The sequence below is a fragment of the Cuculus canorus genome, chromosome 3, assembly GCF_017976375.1.
Source record: "Cuculus canorus isolate bCucCan1 chromosome 3, bCucCan1.pri, whole genome shotgun sequence".
NCBI classification, from domain to species: Eukaryota; Metazoa; Chordata; class Aves; order Cuculiformes; family Cuculidae; genus Cuculus; species Cuculus canorus.
The window spans coordinates 10,996,512-11,018,357 of NC_071403.1; the positions used below are offsets into that span (position 1 = coordinate 10,996,512).

At 36.2% G+C, this 21,846-nt stretch overlaps 1 protein-coding gene across 7 annotated transcripts in view; it reads right to left on the minus strand.

Moving 5' to 3' along the window:
• Positions 1-21,846, minus strand: part of KHDRBS2 (KH RNA binding domain containing, signal transduction associated 2) — a 382,051-nt gene that overhangs the window by 275,728 nt on the left and 84,477 nt on the right. The window lies entirely within an intron of this gene.

Genomic DNA, 21,846 nt, shown 5'->3' on the forward strand with positions numbered 1-21,846 from the left:
CTAAAACAAACAAACAAACAAACAAAAAAACTGTTCAGAAACTTAAACAACAAAATCAACCTGTAAGTATTTTGCTTGGTTTAGTTGCAATGGAGATACTCTTCAAGATCAGCTCAAATGCACATCACCCCAGTCACTCCATACTGGTGTCAGCTGAGACAAACAGCCCCACACACTGTTAGCAGAACAAATGAAAACAGCTCAAAAGAAAGACATTACTTGAATCCTTCCTGTAAAAATATATTTTCAATAGGAGCTGTTACTTTATTGCTGTTATATGTTGCTCTGTTTCTTTTCTTCCTTTTCCTAGGGAAAATTACATATTTGCTATAACCTATTTTTACAGAAGATACTTTGCATTATTATTCAATCCAAACGATGTGAAAACCATTTTTAATATAAGGTCTCCCAAAGAAGCTTAATTATGAATGTGTAAAGATCACCTCTGCTATTTCTTTACAAGCAATCTGCTTTCCATATTTTTTCCTCTATCAGCTGCACTGGGTTACATACAGAGTTAACAGCAGGTAGCAAAAAGCTGACAAGATGAAGAATGCATTCGCTAACAGGGAATTTACATACCCCTAGCTCATGCATCACCACAGCTAACACAAGTTTTAATGACTCTTCTGAACTGACAAGATGAGGATGCTCCCACTCTGTGGGACTAATCAGAACTAGTAAAATGCTTCAGTGACCAAAATTGGACTGGAAGTTGCATAAGTGGTTATCTTGCCTTAAAGACAAATGGGGATAGAGTGGGTTCATTTTGTTTCTCTCAGTTACAACATCCACTGAAACAGAAAACCCTGTTAAGAAGGCATTGAAGGCATGTGGAATTCAAATGGAACAACAGATAAATAATCTTAGTGGAAAAGACACCTGAAGTTTATACAGACGGACTAAATATTACGTAGAATGTCCTGCTTCTGCATTCGTCCTCCTGTATTAACAAGGGATCATTATACAAGATGGGAATTTCTATGAAGTGACAGAATGTGACAGACTACTTATCAACAAATCTTTCTAGGCCCAAAATTAAATGAGGACAGTTTATTCTTTTTATATCAGTTAAGTGTACGAAGTCATGAAAATTGTATCTTTTTTTCCTCCAAAATGGAACTATAATGTATTTGGTATAACCAAGAAAGGAATAAGTACATCAAGCTAGAAGAAGTTCCTAAAATATACATACATATATATATATATATATATATGGTAAGATTTTCAAGGTTAGTAAGTGTTCAGTGGATTAGTCTGCTTGCAAGAAAATGAATTATTTTAGCAGGCTTAAAAAGCAGGAATCACAGGCTGTGTGACCAAGAGTCATGAAACTGCACAGAGGATGGGAAAATCATGTTAATGGCTTCTCTCCACCAAGTGTAATATCTCTATAGCCTCATCTGCATTTTCTTTTTGATGTGCTGTGCTTAGAAAGATAGGAATTTCTTAAGTCACAAAATCTTTATGGGGCACTGAACCAGGTAGATATTTTTTGGCTGACCTCAGTTTCACAGGGCATATAGAACAAATCCATTCGAGTGCACCTCGAGCAGGCATCAGTGCAAGCTGCAGGTGCAGTTCTGAAGTGGCATATGGTCCCTTATTATCTCCACAAATATGCTGCTACTGCAACAATAAATCTTTAAAAGACATGGCTAACTCAGTTTGAGGTCTCAGATGTATTGATTGTTTATAAATCCGTAAGGTTTGATTGAATGAAATATACTACTGCTCTAATCTCCAGCCCACAAATTACTTCCCATTGAAGCAATATAGTGATTTCTTTTCCCAGAACTATAACAAACTTCTGAGCAATAAACCATATCAATATCTTACACAGAAATGTGAACACTTTTTTTTCCTTTTTTTCTAATGTGTAAAGAAACAATACTAAATGTTGTGCCCCCCCCCAAGAATAGTTGTTTAATCATAATGAGTAAACAAGAATACTTGTTTAATCATTATGAATTAAAAGGGAAAAAACTAAGGAGACAAAGAAGAAATCCAAACTGATTGGAAAAAGGAGACGTGGGTAGAGTTACCAGCTCGAAGTCACGTTGCCCCCACCCTACCATGTATTAAGGCGCCTTCTGGTAATAGTAAACAGATTGAATTTTCCCTAAACATTTCCCTAAACAAACTGGTCTAGTCAGGTTGCAGAAAAATAGTTCTTAAGTCATCTATTAGACTCTGAAGAGTATCCTGTGGATGCCTGGTGCCTTCCTCTAGAGTGTGTGAAAGTCATTTGGACAGCAAGCATCAAGAAGCCAGAAATAAATTCATCTGAACGTAACACGAAAAGATGCAGATGTAGTATATCATTCTGCAATATAGAAACATTTTTATAGCAATTTAAGACCTTAACTGCATTAGAGAATCTGATATACACATAAACACGTATTCAATGCATGTAGTGTATTATCTAAATTAATATAAAAATAAAGACATAAGTCAAAACAAGAAAATATATAATTAAATAAAATACCTACTGTAACACTGATCAATCCCACCACCATAATCTTTTGGCTTTTTGATTAACATCTATTCAACAACAAAACAAGAGTTATTTCCACAGGAAAAAAAAAAAAGAACAACTTACATACAAAATTAGGTAAGCTAATACCTTTTTCAATATTTATGAAGTAGAAAGATATAACAACTGTACTCTTATATAACTACATGCTATTTACATTTTATAATGCTTTTCATCATTTTTTTCTGCAACAATTTTCCACTTATAATCCTGAAAAGACATATTTAATTACACTAATTATTTGCATGGTTAAGTGAACGTGAGGTTTTTTCCACTGCATATTTTCCTGTGGTTTAAGTGACTGAACATCAGTTTAACGCATAGTGATAACACAGCTCCTCTTCTAATGAATTCATGAAGTCAGTGTTGTTTTAAGCAGCCTGTTAGCATTGACATATGTAGTGGAGACACACAGTTATTGTCTACAAGTAACACTCTACAACATTGTCTACAGCAGTGGTTGAAGGGAGTCATCCTCAGGATGTCCATATCTACCTTCCATCCACCAGCTCGAAGAATTACTACATCTTGATTTGTTATCTGACACAGCAGGAAGAGGCCAGGAAGAAATTAGGATTTCTTGGGAAGACAAAAAGAGTTTCTGAACATGCAGGATTTCAGCTCTAAGGATGAGATGGACATGATGCAGCCCTAGTGGTTGCAGCAATCTGCAGGACCTTACACACTACGGTACAGACAGTTTGAGGAGAAACCCTCAAAACGCTGACTTCGCAAGGATTATGTTCACCAACTAATTTTAGTATCTTTTTAAAATTAAATTTTGAAGAAAATTATGTCAGAAAGGCATTTTGACAGGGAATATTTAACTTTTATTTTTAATTTATACAGTTTACATTGTACATGAGTGGGAGGTAGATTTTTTTTTATAATTCAGTGGCAACAAACCTCTATGTGAAGAGAAGGATGAGGGATGTGAAGAATTAGTAAAAAAGAACGATCACATGCATCTCTCAGGGGTCTGAGAATAGCAAACCCAGCGATGCACAGAGTACAGGAGCTCGCTGACAGGTTGCATGGACAGTATTCCTGAAAATAATAAATACAGTTCCTTCACAGAGGATGCATAAAATATTATACTGAACAACACTGGAGCAGAGTCGGAAGAAAGCAATTAATCTATATGACTATCAGTGTATGCACAAATGCACAGCTGTATCTAAGGATTAAGAAATTCTTTACTCTGTAATTTACCACACATAGCTAAATACATAAAATCAGCTGCAGAGCCTGCAATATTAGCCCCCGTACATAAGAATCTCTGAAATATCCATTTCTCCTTCCCGATACAATGAATTATTAAAGCAATGAAATAAAAAAATTCTCTTTTTCTTTTCCACAGAGAGAAAAGTATGCCTTAAAAGAATGAAAGTGTCCATATGTACAGCATATACAGAAATGCTACATAGACACAGGCAAGACAAATCAATAGGTCTGTTAAGGAAATACATAAAAGAAGGGTTTGTTACTATAGAGAGGGAAACTGGTCATCTGAAATAGATAGGAATCAAGACTGTCAGAAGGACAACCAACAAAAAGATGGACAAACCAAACAAATAATCAGATGTCAGCTATATGATGAATACAGAAAGTAAAAAGGCTGTTACAGAGTCTGGCTTCTATGAAATTTTACAGCTAGCAAAAAGCCAAGAGAGCAACTATAGCCTTGATATTACTGGTATTGCATCTGCGGATGACTTGGCACTTCACATAAAGTTGCAGCTCTAAGACTATGCATTTCACACGTGTCATTTGCAAGGCAGAGATATGGGCAGGTGTCTTCTCAGATTTTTAAAGCATATCTGAAGAAGCAGGTTGACCCAACAACCGGCTACACAGCCCATCCTGAGCAGCGACTGCAGATCAGCGAGTTCTCACCCTCAGCCAACTTCCATTTATATATTGACCATGACATTCTATGTCATCGAATATCTCTTTGGCCAGCTTGGGTCAGCTGCCTGGCTATGCTCCCTCTCAGCTCCTTGTGAACACGTACACTTAGAAACATAAGAAACTGAACAAGTCCTTAATTTCTTAGCAACAATTAAAAACATCTCTGTATTATCAAGACTGTTCTCATACTAAAACCAAAAACCAGCAGCTGCTGGGAAGAAAATTAACTCTATCCCAGTTAAGCGTAAACATTACCTGGCAACAACTAAAATGTGTTTTCAACATTTTTCTAACACTAAATCCAAAACACAGCAGTTTCTGGGAAGAAAATTAACTCTATCCCAGCTGAAACCAGGACACTTGCACACTTTGTCATCCATAAAGACTGTCCTTTTTTTATGGAATGTAGCTTTAAAGAATGTCCTGTTACATGACACTGAAATACTTTAATGCTTTTAAGAGGTAAGAAAAGAAATACGGAGTGGCAGTAAAGCACCGCCACTCTTCTTTTTGCAGAAAACAATGGCATCAACAGTAGCATTAGAAAGGACACCTTGAACAGAGGTGGGATGCTTGAAAAGGAACCTAAATCCAAGCTCTATAAGACTTAAGGACATACTTCTCTGGTTTGTTAAACAGTTATAACTACCTCTTTAAATGCCTATGACTCTCTGACTTTGGTCAGACTGTTCAGCTTAGTAAGATGTGCTACCAAATTTTCAATATTTGTTCTAAGATTGCTTCCAATATGTAAAGAAAAACTTTATCCATCAGTACAATATTTTGAATGAAGTATCACAGGAAAAAGATGGAAGGAGAGGTGCAAAGAAGGAGAGGAGAAAATAAATTGTCTTACACTAGAAAGTCATTTATGCAATAAACTCATCAATAAGAGTAAGGATTCGAATTTTTCCCTACGTCAAATAAAGGCAACCAAGATCTAAAAGCACATATGAAACATTCAGGAATCACCAAGAGTTACGTACATATACGTACAAAATAAGATTGGATAGAATCCACAAACTGAGGTTTATAATCCACTGCTTCTGTTAAAAAGACATCATTTGTTACAAATCAATTGAAATAATAAAATTATTTCATTTGTGTATCAGAAAGGTATTCTGGTAGTCACAACTCCTGCTTGCTTCAAGGGGTATACAAGTAAGCTCCCGCTTGAAAGTCTGACACAGAGGCGAAGACTCAGCATTTCCCACAAAATGATCTGGTATAGATAAAAACTGAGTATTTCAAGAAATATCTGAAGTTCTTTGCTCCCAGCTAAGTGATAACAGATCCCTCCCCATGTACTGTGGCTATACATGTCAACATGTTGTGTTTATTACAGGGAATAAATACTGTGATATTGAACTATCTATCATTTCTATTATCAAAAATTACTTGAAAATACTGTTCCTGTATCCTTGCTGCAGAGTTCTTGCACACTTTCTGTAGATTACATGAGCACATATCATGTTGGACATCAAGTATATATAGTTACCTTAAATTGTTTCCAGGCCACAGAATTAACTGTTATTCACATATGCATTCACACACACATACTACTCAACCATTCATTAAGAAATTATATTCATCACTTGCACACACTATCATTTGAGAAGTATTAACATAAATATCAGAGACCAACATTTAAGCTTCTGTGCAAGTTAAGTGTACTTTTTACTTTCTTGAATTCTTCTGTATAATTACTATGCATGTCCTCAAAACATTAACAAAAGATAACTCACTCTCTTACAAGAATGATAAATACAATGTATGTGACTATCACTTCATGATTAATAGGCTCTTTTTTATTCATGAAGCTAAGATGTCAGACTCAGCTGAAAAATGTTTGTCATCTTACATGTATTTATTCCAAAGCCTAGTAAAACTGCTTTACACTGCTACAGACGGATACAATAACAACCACTTTTCCCTGTTTTTTGAATTAACACAAGATGTATGTCAAATGATGATCTTAAACTTCCTTTGCTGAAAATTTCATTTAAAACTTGACAAATATAGTAGATGCCAGAATAACACAGCAGTAACAATTCACACGAAATCTACTACATCTTCTAACCACACTCCCCCAAAAATATCCTTCAAGCTTCAAAATAATCATTAGTTTTCTGTACCCTGGAAAGAAAAAATGCCCAATACCTTTTTTTGTTTCATCATCATCTTTTCAGCCCTCCTCTCAGTAGAATGAGAAATTTACTTCTAATTTAAGACCAGTACACTCTTTCCCTTTAAAACTTACTGCAAAAATAGTTGATAATAATTGTTGAAAGTACAGTTACTTCTATTGTTCTATAAATTTCAGAGAATATCCCTCTTTTCATCCAGAGAAAAAAGATTTAGGACATGTCCATGACCAGCACTCCACCAAACCAGAGTACCTTATTCTCCCTATAAGTTTGAAAACAGTGTTAGATTTTCCTTGAAATTTGCCTAAAAATCAAAAGGGCCAGTTAATAGCTATATTACAATATCTCCTGAGTCCTATACTTGCTGGTTTTCATAATAAATGATTGTTCTTGCTGATAAACCTCCAACTTTATCTTATTTTTTTTTAATAAATAATAGACTTCATAGGCAATGAAATCAAGTAATGTAAAAACGAAGAAAAGTGAAGTTGTATATCACTGAATCAAATCCTGTATATTATCACCATGCAAGCCCTGAAAGGAATATTTGATACTTCTGACACACTTGCTATACACAGGTATAGTACTACACTGAAATATCCTGTGTTTTCTATTTTCCTAGTTATAAAACTATAAAGGAGGCAATTACTCAGAAAAGAAGGAACAGCATATTAACTGAAGAAAAAAAATTACCTATAGGTAAAGTAAAGAAAGCTGGGGAGGGACTGTTCACAAAGGCCTGTAATGATAGGACGAGGGGGAACAGGTATAAACTAGAGAGGGGCAGCTTTAGACTAGACATAAGAATTTCTTCACCAAGAGAGTGGTGAGACACTGGCACAGGTTGCCCAGGAAAGCTGTGGCTGCCCCATCCCTGGGGGGGTTCAAGGCCAGGTTGGATGGGGCCTTTGGACAGCCTGATCCAGTGGGATATCCCTGCCCATGGATTGGAACTAGACGATTTTTAAGGTCCATTCCAACCCAAACTATTCTGTGAATCTATGATTTATTTTTAATGTCACTTCGGACTACTGTCTGTTTACAGTGATCTCATTTTGACCACTCCCCTGAAAACCCAACAGATGTTATTATGATAAAAGCCTCCTCGGTGACTTGGTTTGCTTCATCACTGCATGACATAAATGCAGTCTTCACTTACAAATAGAAGCCTATAGTGTTAGCATTTCATTTCCTTAAGGAGCACATATTTAAAATGCAACAATGTGATAAATGAGAAAAATGTTCCTGTATCCAAACATCAGTAAAAATACAAATTGTTCCAGATGTAATCACTCCCCGTAAAAACAGAAGAGTAGTGATGGATGCAGGGCAGCTGATCATGATCAGCTGCTCACAGAATCTCTTATTTAGAGGAAAAATTTCCTCTCATTGTTCAGAGTACTTCAAAACTGCCCAGCCTTGTTCTCCTGTAAGAAATGGGATCTGTTCTTTGGATTCTACATCCAAGCTGTATGCATCATGAATATACTGCGTACTGGATGAGATGTATCTCTCATAGCTGCAAAAACACAATTCAAGAGCATAATGTAAGGAATCGGTGGAGGACAAACGCAGACTTTACATTTTGCATTTTTATATCTATTTAATTACACCAATAAGGAATATTGTAGAAGAGCACTACACAGTAAGATTAAAAAGAAGCAGTTTGGTCTCTGATAACTTCCAGAATTCTACTATATACACTTCCCAGTTTATACATCTATGTCTGTACACCATTTTTACAACAGCATTACATGGGTAGCAGTTAAACTAGCAAATTGGGAAAAAAAACAGCAAACTGCCTGAAACTGCAGCTTGAACTTTACCAACATTAAAGTCACCACTGCCAGAGTACTAAACAATATTGAACAGAACGGCCGAAGTTAAGAGTTGCTGCCAGAAAACATTGAGACCAAGTAGTAGTGCTGCTGCTGCAACACAGTAACTTAAATATCTCTGCAACTGTCTCTAGTCTGTCCTAAGCTTCTGTTGTAGCAGTTACAATATAGCTCATACATTTTTCTTGCAACCATTTCTACACCCCAACAGCACATCCTCAGCATCCTAGATGATGAAATTAGCCTGTAAACAAAACTGATTTTTATTTTCTCACTGTCTAAAGAAAAAGCCACATATATGCCCCTTTGGGATAAGATAGGGGAGCTCACGGTAGTCCAGCTTTCTAGAATTAAACATATTTAGGTTTATAACAGAAACTTAAAAAGCATATTTCCCGTAGAAAAAAAACAATCTATATTGTCATAAAAGCCTAATATTACATACAGTCTAGTGTGAATACTTTCTCAGATAGCACTAGAAATGAACCAGCTACTTTTCTTATCCATCGAACCATTGCCCCGTCCCTGGAGGTGTTCAAGACCAGGTTGGATGGGGCCTTGGGCAGCCTGATCTACTGGGATGTACATGCCCATGGCAGGGGGGATGGAACTGGATGATCTTTAAGGTTCCTTCCAACCCAAAGTATTCTATTATTCCTACAATTATCTGTTTGACAGTTTGTGCAGCCTTAGTCTACTGTATCTATGCAATAAAAATCTTTCCCAGGCCAATCGTGATAAAACCAGCCATATTTTGTCAGCTGATACGTCATGTTAATTGCTTGTCTTAAAAGCTTTTGGTATGTGTGTGCACATGTGCATGATTTATGCAACAAACATTTTGTTTTCACTATCTTTTATTCCATAATAACTTCCTTTAATATTATATAGGAATTTGGAAACAAAACTGGACCTATGAGGTGTTGCTTTCAGAAGATGTGCAAGTAACAGGGAGTAAAGCCTCTGCTTCTAAGGTACAAGAAGGTACATAGGTCAAGAAAGCTAGCTTATTCAAAAAAAAAAAACAAACATATTTAGAGAAAGAACTGAAAAGGCTTTTCCAATGGCTTTCAACGTTTTTGATCAGGTTCTGTTTTTAGACGGTACTTCCAGGAGTACTGTAACTACCTTTTCTTCAGTGGTTTCATTTCACTCACTTTAGAGTTGGAGTTGTCTGCTTTCTAAGCAAAAAAAAAAAAAGGCAAAACAGTGATTTTAGAAAACCTATTTACATATGCACATTTAGAATTACATTAATCACTCTAGAAGATGCTATTTTTCTTTTTTCCTATGTGAGCTTCTAGTCTTGCAAGGATGAAGTAGCACCTTAGCCCAAATCATCTGCAACCAACGTAAGTGCTCTCAGTAAAAATCAGTGCTCTTTTACTGAGTGCTTCCCTCTAAAATTGTACATAGTCTGCAGACATGTGGGTTTGGGGGGGGGGCACATGATGGGGATGTATTTGAGATGGGATCTTTGCTAGGCGGACCCCTTCTCTCCTTTTCATTCCCTCTCTGACTGATGTGAAGGAACTTGTCCCACTGTTGTTCCACTGTGTTACCTTTAGGCAAACATCACAAGGATGAACAAGGAACGTGTTCACAGAACAGTTTCCGAAGTACTTTAATGATTGATCACTTTGTTCAGTGATAAATTGAAACTGTTATCTCAAGAACTACTTCTGAATCTCCTTCCCCAGAAGGTAACCATCCTCCTCTGTGGTACCAGTTAATTCATCCTTTATGATCCCATTTGCAGTAGAAAGCTCACATGCATAGATACCTCATGTTATTAGGATTCATTTTCTCGTCTGACTAAAAAGGCAATTTGAGATTACAGTACTCCTAATACATCAGAAATGCAAATAAAAACTCATATATTATTTAAAAATGTCTTCTTTCTTCATTGCACTGAATATATGCTATGAAAAGTGATTTGTTTGGCAGTTTTCTCTTGCCAGCTGTTACAAGTAACAGTCTCTGCAACTGCTGATATAATAAGGCTCTACTTACCCCGTTATCCCTTTTATTAATTCCTCTCTCTATTTAGAATGCTACTTTTAGATAATGAAGAGAACTAGGATTATTTATTTCTTATTTTCTTGATTTCTTTGGACATATGGTGGGTCTCTGTATAGAGTAAAACCCTAGTAACGTTATTCTGGACAGAATTAAAAGTATTTCTAAGTAAGCAACAGCCATAGGCACTTTTGGCCACAGGTAAATTACCTTTAAATACTTTAATTACTTGCTGCTAACAATGAAGATACACAAACACTGAAGCTGCCCTAAACTACTCAGATTAGGAGGGGGGGAGGAAGGCAGGGAAGGAAACCCTACATAAAAAACACAACAAGCTCATTTAAAGATGGTTGGTATGTTGTGATGGGCTGCAGTCAAATACCAGTTGATGTCTTCTACCTGTACCACCTCGCTGGGCAACCTTCTCCATGGCTTCACTGTCCTCATGCTGATGAAGTTTCTCCTATTATCCAGTCCAAATGTTTGTTGTTTCAAGCTATTCCTGCTGTCTATTATCCTCTCACCATGCACCACTGTGAGGGGTCTCCTCAGTATCCCCTGCAGGCACCAGGGAGGGCTCTTAGGTTCCCTGGAGCCAGCTCTTCTCCTAACTTGTTCAGCCCAGCTCCTTCAGGCTCTCCACTCAGGGCAAGTACTCCAGCCCCCAAAGATCCTGGCAGTTTTCCACAGCACTCACTCCAGTTTGTGTCTTTCTTATAGTTGGAGAACTAAACCTGGACACAGGCATGCAGGTAATCATTTTGTGTTGCCAGCAGATGGACATGTTGATACTCCATCATCATTCCTTTGCCAGCTTACATATCTCTTATCTTGAATGTGAAGAAAGTTATGTCATTCTCACTCCAGAGCAGATTGAGTCAACTTGTGTACTAAGCAGAAAAATTCAGCATCATGGAGCGCTGATGTCCACCTTTCTCTGCCCCTGCAGATACAACTGACTCCATGTACTTGGTATGTAAGCTTGAGCCTAAGCCTACGAAATCACATCCTTTCAGAGAGGCATATTTTAGTAACCAGCTCCCAGAAAAACAAACAAACAAACAAACAAGCAATAGAATTGTCTCTCTCCATTGAGGGAACAATTACAACAGGATTTATAGATTCCCTCTTCCCCATATCTCATCCTTCAGGTATATCCACGGGAGAACATATTTTTAGTTCCCATTATCCTATATACTCTTCTGAAAATAAATACTTTAAAAAAAAAAGTTTCCCAATTTCACCCCCATCACCTCTTCCCTCTAATGATATCATGATCAACGTGATGTTAAGTGCTCTGAAAGCCATCTTCCCTTTCTACACTAGTATGATTTTTGCAATCTCAAAAAAATGTTAAACTAGGACAGCCTGAATGAAATAAACCAGCTCTTCTTGCAGAGGCTGAAAGACTATTAAAATGTGATCTGTACTTGCACTAAGCTAATTACAGCGACACCAGTCATGCTTCTAGAATTCCCTTGGTGTCAATGCTTACACTATGAACTGATTTCAGCGGTTTAGAACTCTGTTTTGTGAGTTATCTACTCATGAAAGCGTACAACACTGTTGTTAATGGCTTCATTAGTGACACCTTCCTAAAAATGTCTCAAATTTCAGTCTGAATCTCTTTAACTCCCTTGTCTGTTATACTGGGTAAGGCATGAGCAACTTGTGACTGAAGTAAGACAATGCAATAATAAAAACCCATCCAAAACATTATTTATATGCTTGAATTTTAAAATGTTCATTTTACAAAACTTGCAGACAAGAGTTGCTGTAAATACTAATCAACTTCAGTATCTTCACACCCAGATGTATCAGGGATTTCTGGAAGAGCAGTGAGTTTCCCGTGAAAAAAGCCTCAATACTATCACAAGTAAGAAGACCTTTATGAACACTAGATGTAAAATTAATTTTCAGCATTACAGTCATCATACATCAGTGTTATCTCATATGCGAACATGTTTATCTAGCAAAAAAATGGTGTGCTTTCTAATGTCTGTAAAAGTATTTATACTTTTATATATCCTGGGAATCTGCAGATAACCTATCTGCTTAAGTATCCTGATTATTTGAGGCAACATGACAGATTCACTGGGAACACCAGAGAACGCAGATGCTCAGGTCTCAAAACTAGGAAACAAAAAAGCACTGTATTGTATCATACTGGGACATGTGGTCTTACATTATATCCATTTTTTTATTTAAACATACAGATTCGCATTTACAGTATCCAGTTCTTATGTGAATAACTGAGCTAGTTTTCAACTTAAACAAATAAAAATTTGTTTATTCCAAATGCCACTTTCACTCAATCAGAAAATCAGTATTTAAAGCAAGGTGATAAGGAGCAGCCTATGATAGGGCTATTATCCAGTCTGAAACAATACTGCAAATACATCAGAAAAAGAATAAAAACAGAAAGACAGAAAGAATTCCTTGCCAGTAAAAGCAGTAACAAATTGTTCTTTCTCAGAAAGATTTTTTTTCTGGCTCCCTGTTACCCACTGTTTAGTTTCTCAAGAAATTACAGAGCAATAGTTCATTCAAAACTAGAACTAAATTTCTTTACTTTTTAAGAAACAGGTTTATTATTGTTATCATTATTGAATGATTCTCTATACCCTGTATCATTTGTCTTCTAATATTTCATTAAGCATTGCTCCATTAAATTTTAGTTAGTTAAAAATAGCTAGCTGAAGAAGATTTAATTCTCTTTTGTTGAGTTGACATAAACAATAAACAGTTTCTCTCATCACAGAGTAGATGGTCTATCAGCTTGGAAAACAGTGATTAGCAAGCAAATGGTGTGCAACCATGCTATGTATGTCATGCTGTATTTTTCTTGCAGTAGGATACTTCATATGGGATAGTATTTACCTTAGTGTTATTCCTCACCTAGATAACAGGATTATCATATCAGTAGGCAGACAGAAACATAGCTCTGCTATTTTCTTCATCTATTCTAAATCTATCCAGGAACAAACCTATAATTTCATATCTAGAGAAAAGTGATGGAAGAATTGACTTCCTTTCATCTTTTATTCAGAATGTTTGAGTGACAGCATTGTGCATTACCATGTTTCTTCAAATAAAAGAGGGAGGGCATGGTTTCCTCCCAGTTGGTAATGTTTTCCTTCTGACTCCCAATCCCAAACCATGGAAATACAATAGTTGCTGTATAAATCTGTGGTTCTACTATTACTTGAAAATCTATATCTACTAACAGGCTTGCAACTGATTCTTTGGGTTCCTGAGAATATTTATATATTGATGCTTCTACTAGGCTATAAAGGCTGAAAATGGGAGACATATTTTTTAATAAGCTTTATTAAAACACAATAAACAATATATTCTAAATAACCCTTGAAAAATGTATTTATGAAATGGAGTTCTTCAAAATTAACACATATCTGTGTGCTCATCATATGAAAGCGTCATCTGTTTTGTTTGCTCAATGTGAGTAAAAGCAAGACAGGGAAGAAGTAAGCTGAGGTGAAACAGTCTAAGGCTAAATAGCTGACACTGAACAAGTAAGAGGGCATTTTGGATCCAAATTCTTTTCATCACCATAGTTCTCTATATAGCAACACATAATTACGTTTTAAAGTTCTATGATAATATTTGGGAAGCTTGAGAAATACGGAAGAAGCCACCAAAATCTAAAGCAATCTGCAATGGAGTTATGAAAACATTCAAATGGCAGTCTTAAAGGGTGAGGAAACCCTTGTCACTAACTGTTCCAGGCTCACATTAATACTGCTTGGGTCTCACCAGCTCTGGAGCAGGCTGCTTTTCCACGTCCCTGTCGCTGTACATAGCCTAACCTTTCTCTGTGTCCCGTGTGAGGACAGAAATGACCCAAAGGTTTTCAGGCCACATGCCTTCCAAGCCTTTCATAGGAAACCAAGGAAAAGTGATCATGTATCTTCTTCAGTCCTTTTCCTTAGTAACCTCTGAGGTCAATCATGGAGTACTTTGGGTTGGAAGGCACCTTTACAGGTCATCTAGTCAACAGTAGTTGACTTTAACTCAGTTAGAAAGAGGTGGTTATTTCAAAGACAAGTAAGCTTTTTGAAGTTTGGAGAGAGTAAGGAGTTGGGTAGAACACCTACAAACTAAGGCAAAGGCTGTGCCATAATTAATGTTATAAGAGGTCCTAAGACCTACAGATGAAAAAGCTTTTGTCACCATAAAGCCAATGGAAAAATGTCATATCAGAACTCACAGCTAACCACAAGACACAGATGTGTAGAAATAGCTTCCTTAGCTCTGACGTTCAAGGAACTGCTTGTGTATTTAGGTAATGTTGAAAAATGAAATGTTCTGATGAGCAGTATTACCTCCTGCCTAACCATAAGGTTTATTGCAAAGGGATCAATGCAGTTGTAGCAAAGTAACTAAAAAATAATGAAAAACTGTAATTTGAACTTTGAAATATTTCTGCTAGTGTATTTGAAATAAAATCATGAAGCCAAACAGAATAATAGGAAATTTGGCATGAAGCAGAAATTAAGTAGTATGCAACTCAAAGATAGTTTTTCTAATATCTGAGCAGCTTAATTAGGGCTTGATATTTCATCACTGAATCATTTTTATTCAGGTAGATTTTCAAGAGATTTTTCTGAACCTTAGCTACTAGAGACTTTATGTAAATTTTCTGTAATAATTTTCTGTATATCACTGACTCCACAAACCGGAGGTTTAATGAAAACATCAAACACTACTAGATTCCAGACTAAATACAGATTTAAAAAAAGTTTTTGCCCCTATTATTCTTGGTGTGTAGATCACAGGTTATGGATATATAACTACACTTGAATTGCACTTGAATATGGAAAACAGCATTAAATAAAAAGGAATTTTGAATTCCCCCTTAACTTTATAAAATAAAAAGTGATAATTCGTTACAGAGATGCACATTCAGTTACTTCAGATCTGGTATGAGTAGAAATCTTTCAAGATCTATGAGACATCATTCTTTATTTAAACAACTATTCATGTCACCAATTTCAGTGCAGTACACTTTATCTAAATTAATAATTTTCTGCCTTCCATTGTTCAGACTTCTTTTTATAGAATTCAGTTGAAAAAAACCCACAAGCGTAATCTTTAGATGTAGTTCAGTATCAGTCTATACTCTAGTATCTTTCCAGGTACAAAGGCTTTTTTTGTCTTACATGCCAGAAAAGAAGTGCTGGTATGGCAGGTAAAAATCCCTATTAGGTAGTCAGACACTTAGTTCTGTTTCTTTTTCTTAAAAATATTGGCATCTTTTCCCAGTCTCCTGAAAAATCTCCAGAACTGAGTGACAGATCAAACTTTCCTTTTGTGTTATGCATCAGCAAGGTCTTCATTTCATTACAGCAAAATATAAAATACGGTTTGAAGTCCTGGCTACTTACTAAACTGACAGTTCAGTTCTCATTCTCCTTAGAAATTTTATATTTTCTTGTCCATCCATCTAATGGACATATCACTATATCTTTTACTTCTAGCTTACTTTCTTACTTAACTAAACACACAAATCATCTGGAGATGATTAATATGACAACAATTGTTCCGAAAGCAGAATAGCAACTGCAAGTTTGTGAGCAATAAAACATGAAAGGAGACTGTTAAATAAAAATTACCCTATTAATTCTCTGAGCCCTCGGTTAGAGACAGGACAAGGATAGGAAAGTTCACTCTTCACAAGGAATTCATTAGCACCAGTCAGCTTGTGTGACTTATTTGCGAGAAGTCATATGTTTAAGAAGAAGAAGATATAAACAAATATTATTCAGCGCTATGACTTTTTTTTTAAATTTAGTTGAATCTTCAAAATAGTAAAAGATGCACTGCAGTGTTAAAGATTTTTTTATATACATACTGTTTTTCTGACCTGTCAGCTGGTTTATGTATCTGCATTTATAGAAAGCAAAAGTAACGAACAAAAAACGATCCCTTAAAGGCTGAAATCCAGCTAAGCTGAAGCCAAGCACAACAAAGTGGGCAGACTTTCACCAAAGGCAACATCATTTTAAACTTACCCTGTGCACTAGACAAGGTTGCAAACAAAAAACTTTTCTATATCGTGTGCTACATAAAGCTAAAGCTTTAAAGAAGGTCATAAATTCTTAAACTGTACATAGAAACAAACTTGCAAAGCCAAGAGATGGTTATACAAAACAACAAAAGCCAAACTATTAATTAGTAAATGGCAAAAATCTGTTCAAGGAACTGCAGAAATTGCTCAGAGAAGCTTAAATGTATAAAGCTGCTTAAGTCATATAATGTTTTAAGAACAACACATTTGGGTGAATTTATCTTACATGAAAGCAACAAATAACTGGACTAAACAGAGTCTTAATATCCACAGAGAAACACACACATTTGAAAATACTAAGGGACAACTGAGATGCTTCATTTTCCTTTGCTCACACACATATCAGGAATAACCTTTGTTTTCCTATTTAAAAAATAATTAATAAATTTATGTCATAAGAAAAGCTTTGTAGAAGGGACCACAAACCAAAACATGAAGACAGTCCAGTTTGTTGGAAAACAGCATTTTGTTTGGCACATTTCAGTCAGTAGATAACTGCTTCCCAGCATATCCACCAGTTCAGACTGGCCTCAACACCCACTCCTGACTGTTTTCTTAATGCAGTAATGAATTGCTCTTTTTGACTTGTCTTCAAGTTTAGTCATTTAATTTCTCTTACTCCTTTTGTCTCTTAACTTTCCATGCCCCTTTTCCTAATTAATTCCCATGTAATCACTGCACAGTCCCATCCTCCAGTCAATTTGCTCTTCCCTCTGTCTCAGGCATGACTAGATTTTTTTCACTCTCATTATTAAGGAGGGTATTTTTCTACTGATACCATGACTGAAGTTTCTCTTTACTCATTTCTATCCAAAATCTTCACCCTGTTTTCTCTAAATTCTCTTATCTTCTCGGTATGTGACATTTTCCCCTTAGCATCAATTACATTTTTTTCTTTTGTGTTCACGCCTGTAATTAAATTTTCAATATATACTGAACAGAAACAGCAGAGATTTTGTTTCTCTGTATGAAATACTACTGAATAAAGCAGACAAAAAAAAGTAAGTTGTTCTTTTCATTTTGAGGGACAATAATATTCATAGACCTTCCACGGCTGGAAGTCTTCTGAATTACTTCATGATTTTTTTTTTTGCTTGCTTATTTTTAAAGCAGATTCAACACACTGAAAAATATAGTAGAATAGAATAACAGCTAATGGGGGAAATGTCACAAACAAATCTCAGCTCAGCTGATATGTATCTTCTCATCCTGAGAAATTTCTGCTCTGCTAATATAGACGGCCTCTTAATGCTTCCAATTTGATTTTCACAGGAACATATATAAGGGATACATTTTATATAGGCATGAAAAAAGAATGTTTCAACTTATTGAGCACCAGTGAACTCATCTATTTATTCAATTACATACTTGTAATTCATTGCAAGTGAGAAATAACTGAGAAATGACTGATCAAGTGCTGATAGATCCTGTATGGCTCCTACCTGGACAGAACTTTCATTAATACAGTGTCCATCTTCAGGCTCATTGGGATTATTTGTAATTCCATAGGGGGCTATTTAAAACAAATAAATTAATCCCATTGATTCATACTCAATTTATTAAAAAGAGGAAAAGTACAAAACTAGTTCTCCTGCAAATGGTTATTACATCAAAAATTTGTTTCAAATGCCCTTTAAGAAACTTTTTAGAGAGGAGATTCACTTTAAGGTGTAACAGATATGAAAGAAATACAGTAACTTGTTGTTCAAAATCACCTGTGACTTCTCTTGTAACATATTGCAGAGATTAAAATACCTTACAAGATTTTAGTTGAACAAATAGATTTCATTTCAAGAGCAGTGTCTCGAACTTAACATGTTACATACAACATAACCACTTTAAAAAACAGCTAAGAAAGAGAAAGGTGAATTCAGTCAAACTGTTAACCATTCTAGGAATCATCATGAGTAAGGCAAAGCAAATAATAACATGAATCTGGAATTTAATTTAAGGTATTAATCAGCATTAGCTTTAGTCTCTTCCCCAGAAATATAGACTCTAAAGCAGATGAGAGAGCTGGATTATATCTCCTCCCCTCACCGCCCTCAAAGAAATAAAACCGGTGGAAGCCAGCAGGAGTTAGAAAGCTCAGCTGAAGCCAGACTGTATTTCTGAACGAGACCATTATTGCCCATCAGCTCAGCCTTTGTGCAGGGAAAAGGCTTTAATAAGCCATATCCACTAAAGATAGCGCCTCTCAGTTTGGAACTCTTATCCTGGAAGACCTCCAGAACAATCAACCTGCTTGTCATCTTTGTCACCCCTACCAGAACCTGGTAGTTAGGAGGACTTGCTTGCAGTATCTTACATTTTGAGTTTTCATTATCTAACAAACCAGTAGAGGGAAAATCGAAATACAATTCTGTACTTCAACTTTATGACTCTTTCCAGAATCAGAGCAAACTGTAATTAATTTCATTTAGTGTAATATGTATATAGTTATATTTCTATAATAAATATCCTGCCCTCTTTTATTTATAGAAAAATCTATATTTATTCAATAATCATATTATTAGAAAATTATTAAGAACAGTCTTTTATTCAGAAGACATAGTATTGATTTGTGCCCCTCACCGAAAAAAGGAGGAGCTCATTATTTCTAGGTGTTATCACCTCCAAATTCACTGCACCTCTCCATCTTCAGCAACTGAGTAACTTGGAAAATGTCTTCCTTACTTAACCGTTGTTTGGAACTTGTCTAGAATGTGCAATGTCAATGCGAATGAGATTTGATGAAGCTGGAAATTTTTTATTTTGAATGGGAATGGCCATAAAGATAAACATCTCAGCATTTTGATTCTAAATTTGTCCATGTTATTTCAACTCCATTAGATTTAGACTAATATACCTATTGATAGATCAGAAGGAAAAGAATTAGACAAAACAGATTTAACCAAGTAGAATCTCTAAAAGAATAACTGGAAAGAAATCATTAAATCTATATATTTGAACGGACTTAGGTTCATTCATCTTGAATATACAATAGTGGGTTTGGAAGTTAATGAGTTAGTAACTCCAAACTCGTTTTGATAAAAGATCTTGTGTTGTTCATTTTTGACACAGAAGAAGTGACAACTGTTTAGCACAAATCATTCCCCACACAATACGTAATCATTTTCAAGAAACAAACAATGTCTAAAAAACACCATTTTAAAGAAAGCCTGCTATCAGAGGGACATTCTTTCAAAAACATTGACATAACTTTCAAAAACTACAACTGCTTAGAAAAAACATAACTGTACTTTAGCTTAAATCGAAATATTCCACTTTGACATATCATATCAGTAACATAAGACAGCTGTTGCTAATCACAGCCCTTGAATTTATTTTCCTGTCCTCTGCACCAGCAATTTCAGAAATTAGAAATTTGTTCCTCAGGGGATTCTGGGGGTTTGTTGTCTGGGTGGGGGGAGCAGGTTTCCTGCGCCAGGCAGGAACTTGCTGCCATTCCCCATCTCTTGTTCCCCCAATCTTGCAGTTAGCAGGTGGGAGTTGCTCAGCCGCACTAACTCCAGCAGCCTGCTGAATTTGCGAGAGGGTACTGCTCCAGTTATCTATCTCGCTCTCATATTCCCTGATGGTCCTTAGTCTATTCATCTCGCCCCTCAGCTCTGCCACCATGCAAAGGAGTTCCCCTACACGAGCACAGCTTTCACAAGTGGAGCGGTACCAGAGGCGTGAGCTGGTGTGGGAGGGGGGCACTGCCTCCAGCCCAGGCTCTGGGGAGCTGCATGGACCCACTGAGGCTCTGTCTGGGTGGCAACATCCATCCTGCTCGCTGCAGCACCCGGAGCAGTTTTAATCTTCTGCTGTGTTGCCACCATGGTCCGCGGTCCACGGTCCCTTGTGGCCGGCCTCCAGGCCCTCCCTGCTGCTTGAACTGCCCCGTTACACTAACGCACCACACTCCTCTTGGAGCCCCTCTAAATCCTGAGCCCCACCGGCTCAGATGGCCACCACACCACAGTACTCGCCATCTCCCCGCTGGAGGCCGCCGAAAAAGCAAATGAGCAAGCAATGAAAATTTAAAATAATGTTCTTTCAAACAAAAATGCCTCTCGGGTGAAATCACACAGCAAATCTCAACTGTTCATAAGTACAGGTCTGATCAACTGCTCTGATTACTATATCTGCTAAATACGTAAAACCACGGTGGAGTTTTTACCCAACTTCTACATTTTTGGTTATTTACCACTCTGAAAAAACTAATGCATACTGATTTTGACTATTCTAACATATACAATTCCTCAAGAAAAGATAAGATGCTAGGCCACAGCAATGAGCAGTTTGATACAAAATGGCAATACAGTTCTTGAATGATTGTTACTAGAAGGTAGCAGGAAACCTGCAGTTCTGGGAGTAACTCCATGCTGAGCATGGAATATTGCTAACAAATCAATTACAGAAACTTTCCAAAAGTGTATTTTGCATTAAGGAATAAGTATTTCATTTCCACCAAACTGTTGCTTGGGATATATTTTCTTTTTTTGTTTCACTGCTCAAAACCCGTAGAAATGTTTAATATCTTTTACTGGTCATTAATATTACAAGCTCATTAAAGTAAATGAAGGTTAATTTAATCATATTCAGGCACTATATTGGATAGATTATTGCATTTGTCTTTTAAATAGTTTGTCTTTCATTCTACTATCTTCATCAAATAGTAGTCTGAATAATTATCACATTGCCATTATAAAGTTACCGCACTATTACATTCTTATTAAGAACTCCAGGTCACCTATAGCATTTACACAAAATACCACAAATCTAGTCAAAGCACTTTAGGCTATGCAGGAAGAAAGTAATTCCCTATAGCACTGCGTGCATTTCTAAGGTCTTCACCATTTGGATGATTACATTATCCCAGTTTTGTATTCACTAGTCAGGAGGTAAATGTCAGTTGGAATCATTGAATTTCAATTTTTTATACCTTTCATTTTGTCTGATAGGCTTTTTACCCATTGTAATTTATTGTTCTGGCTGATGAAAATATAAAGCAAAAAGCTGAAAGTGTAATAAAGGCTAATGATGAAGCAAATACCATGTGATAATATATCAGTGAGAAAAAAATACTCTAGAGATAGAGATGTTTACCATTTGAATGTTAGCAGTTTGAATACTATAGGAACAACTGTTTATGTAAAATACAACACTGTAGACACACAAAAAACCCCAACAATCTCTTCTTTCACATAAAACAAAAACTAAAGCTTCAGACAAGCAGCTGAATTTGAGGTTCTTTTGCCAAAAAAAAATTGGTTTTCTTATCATAATATATAGCTGTGAGGAGAACAAAACATAATA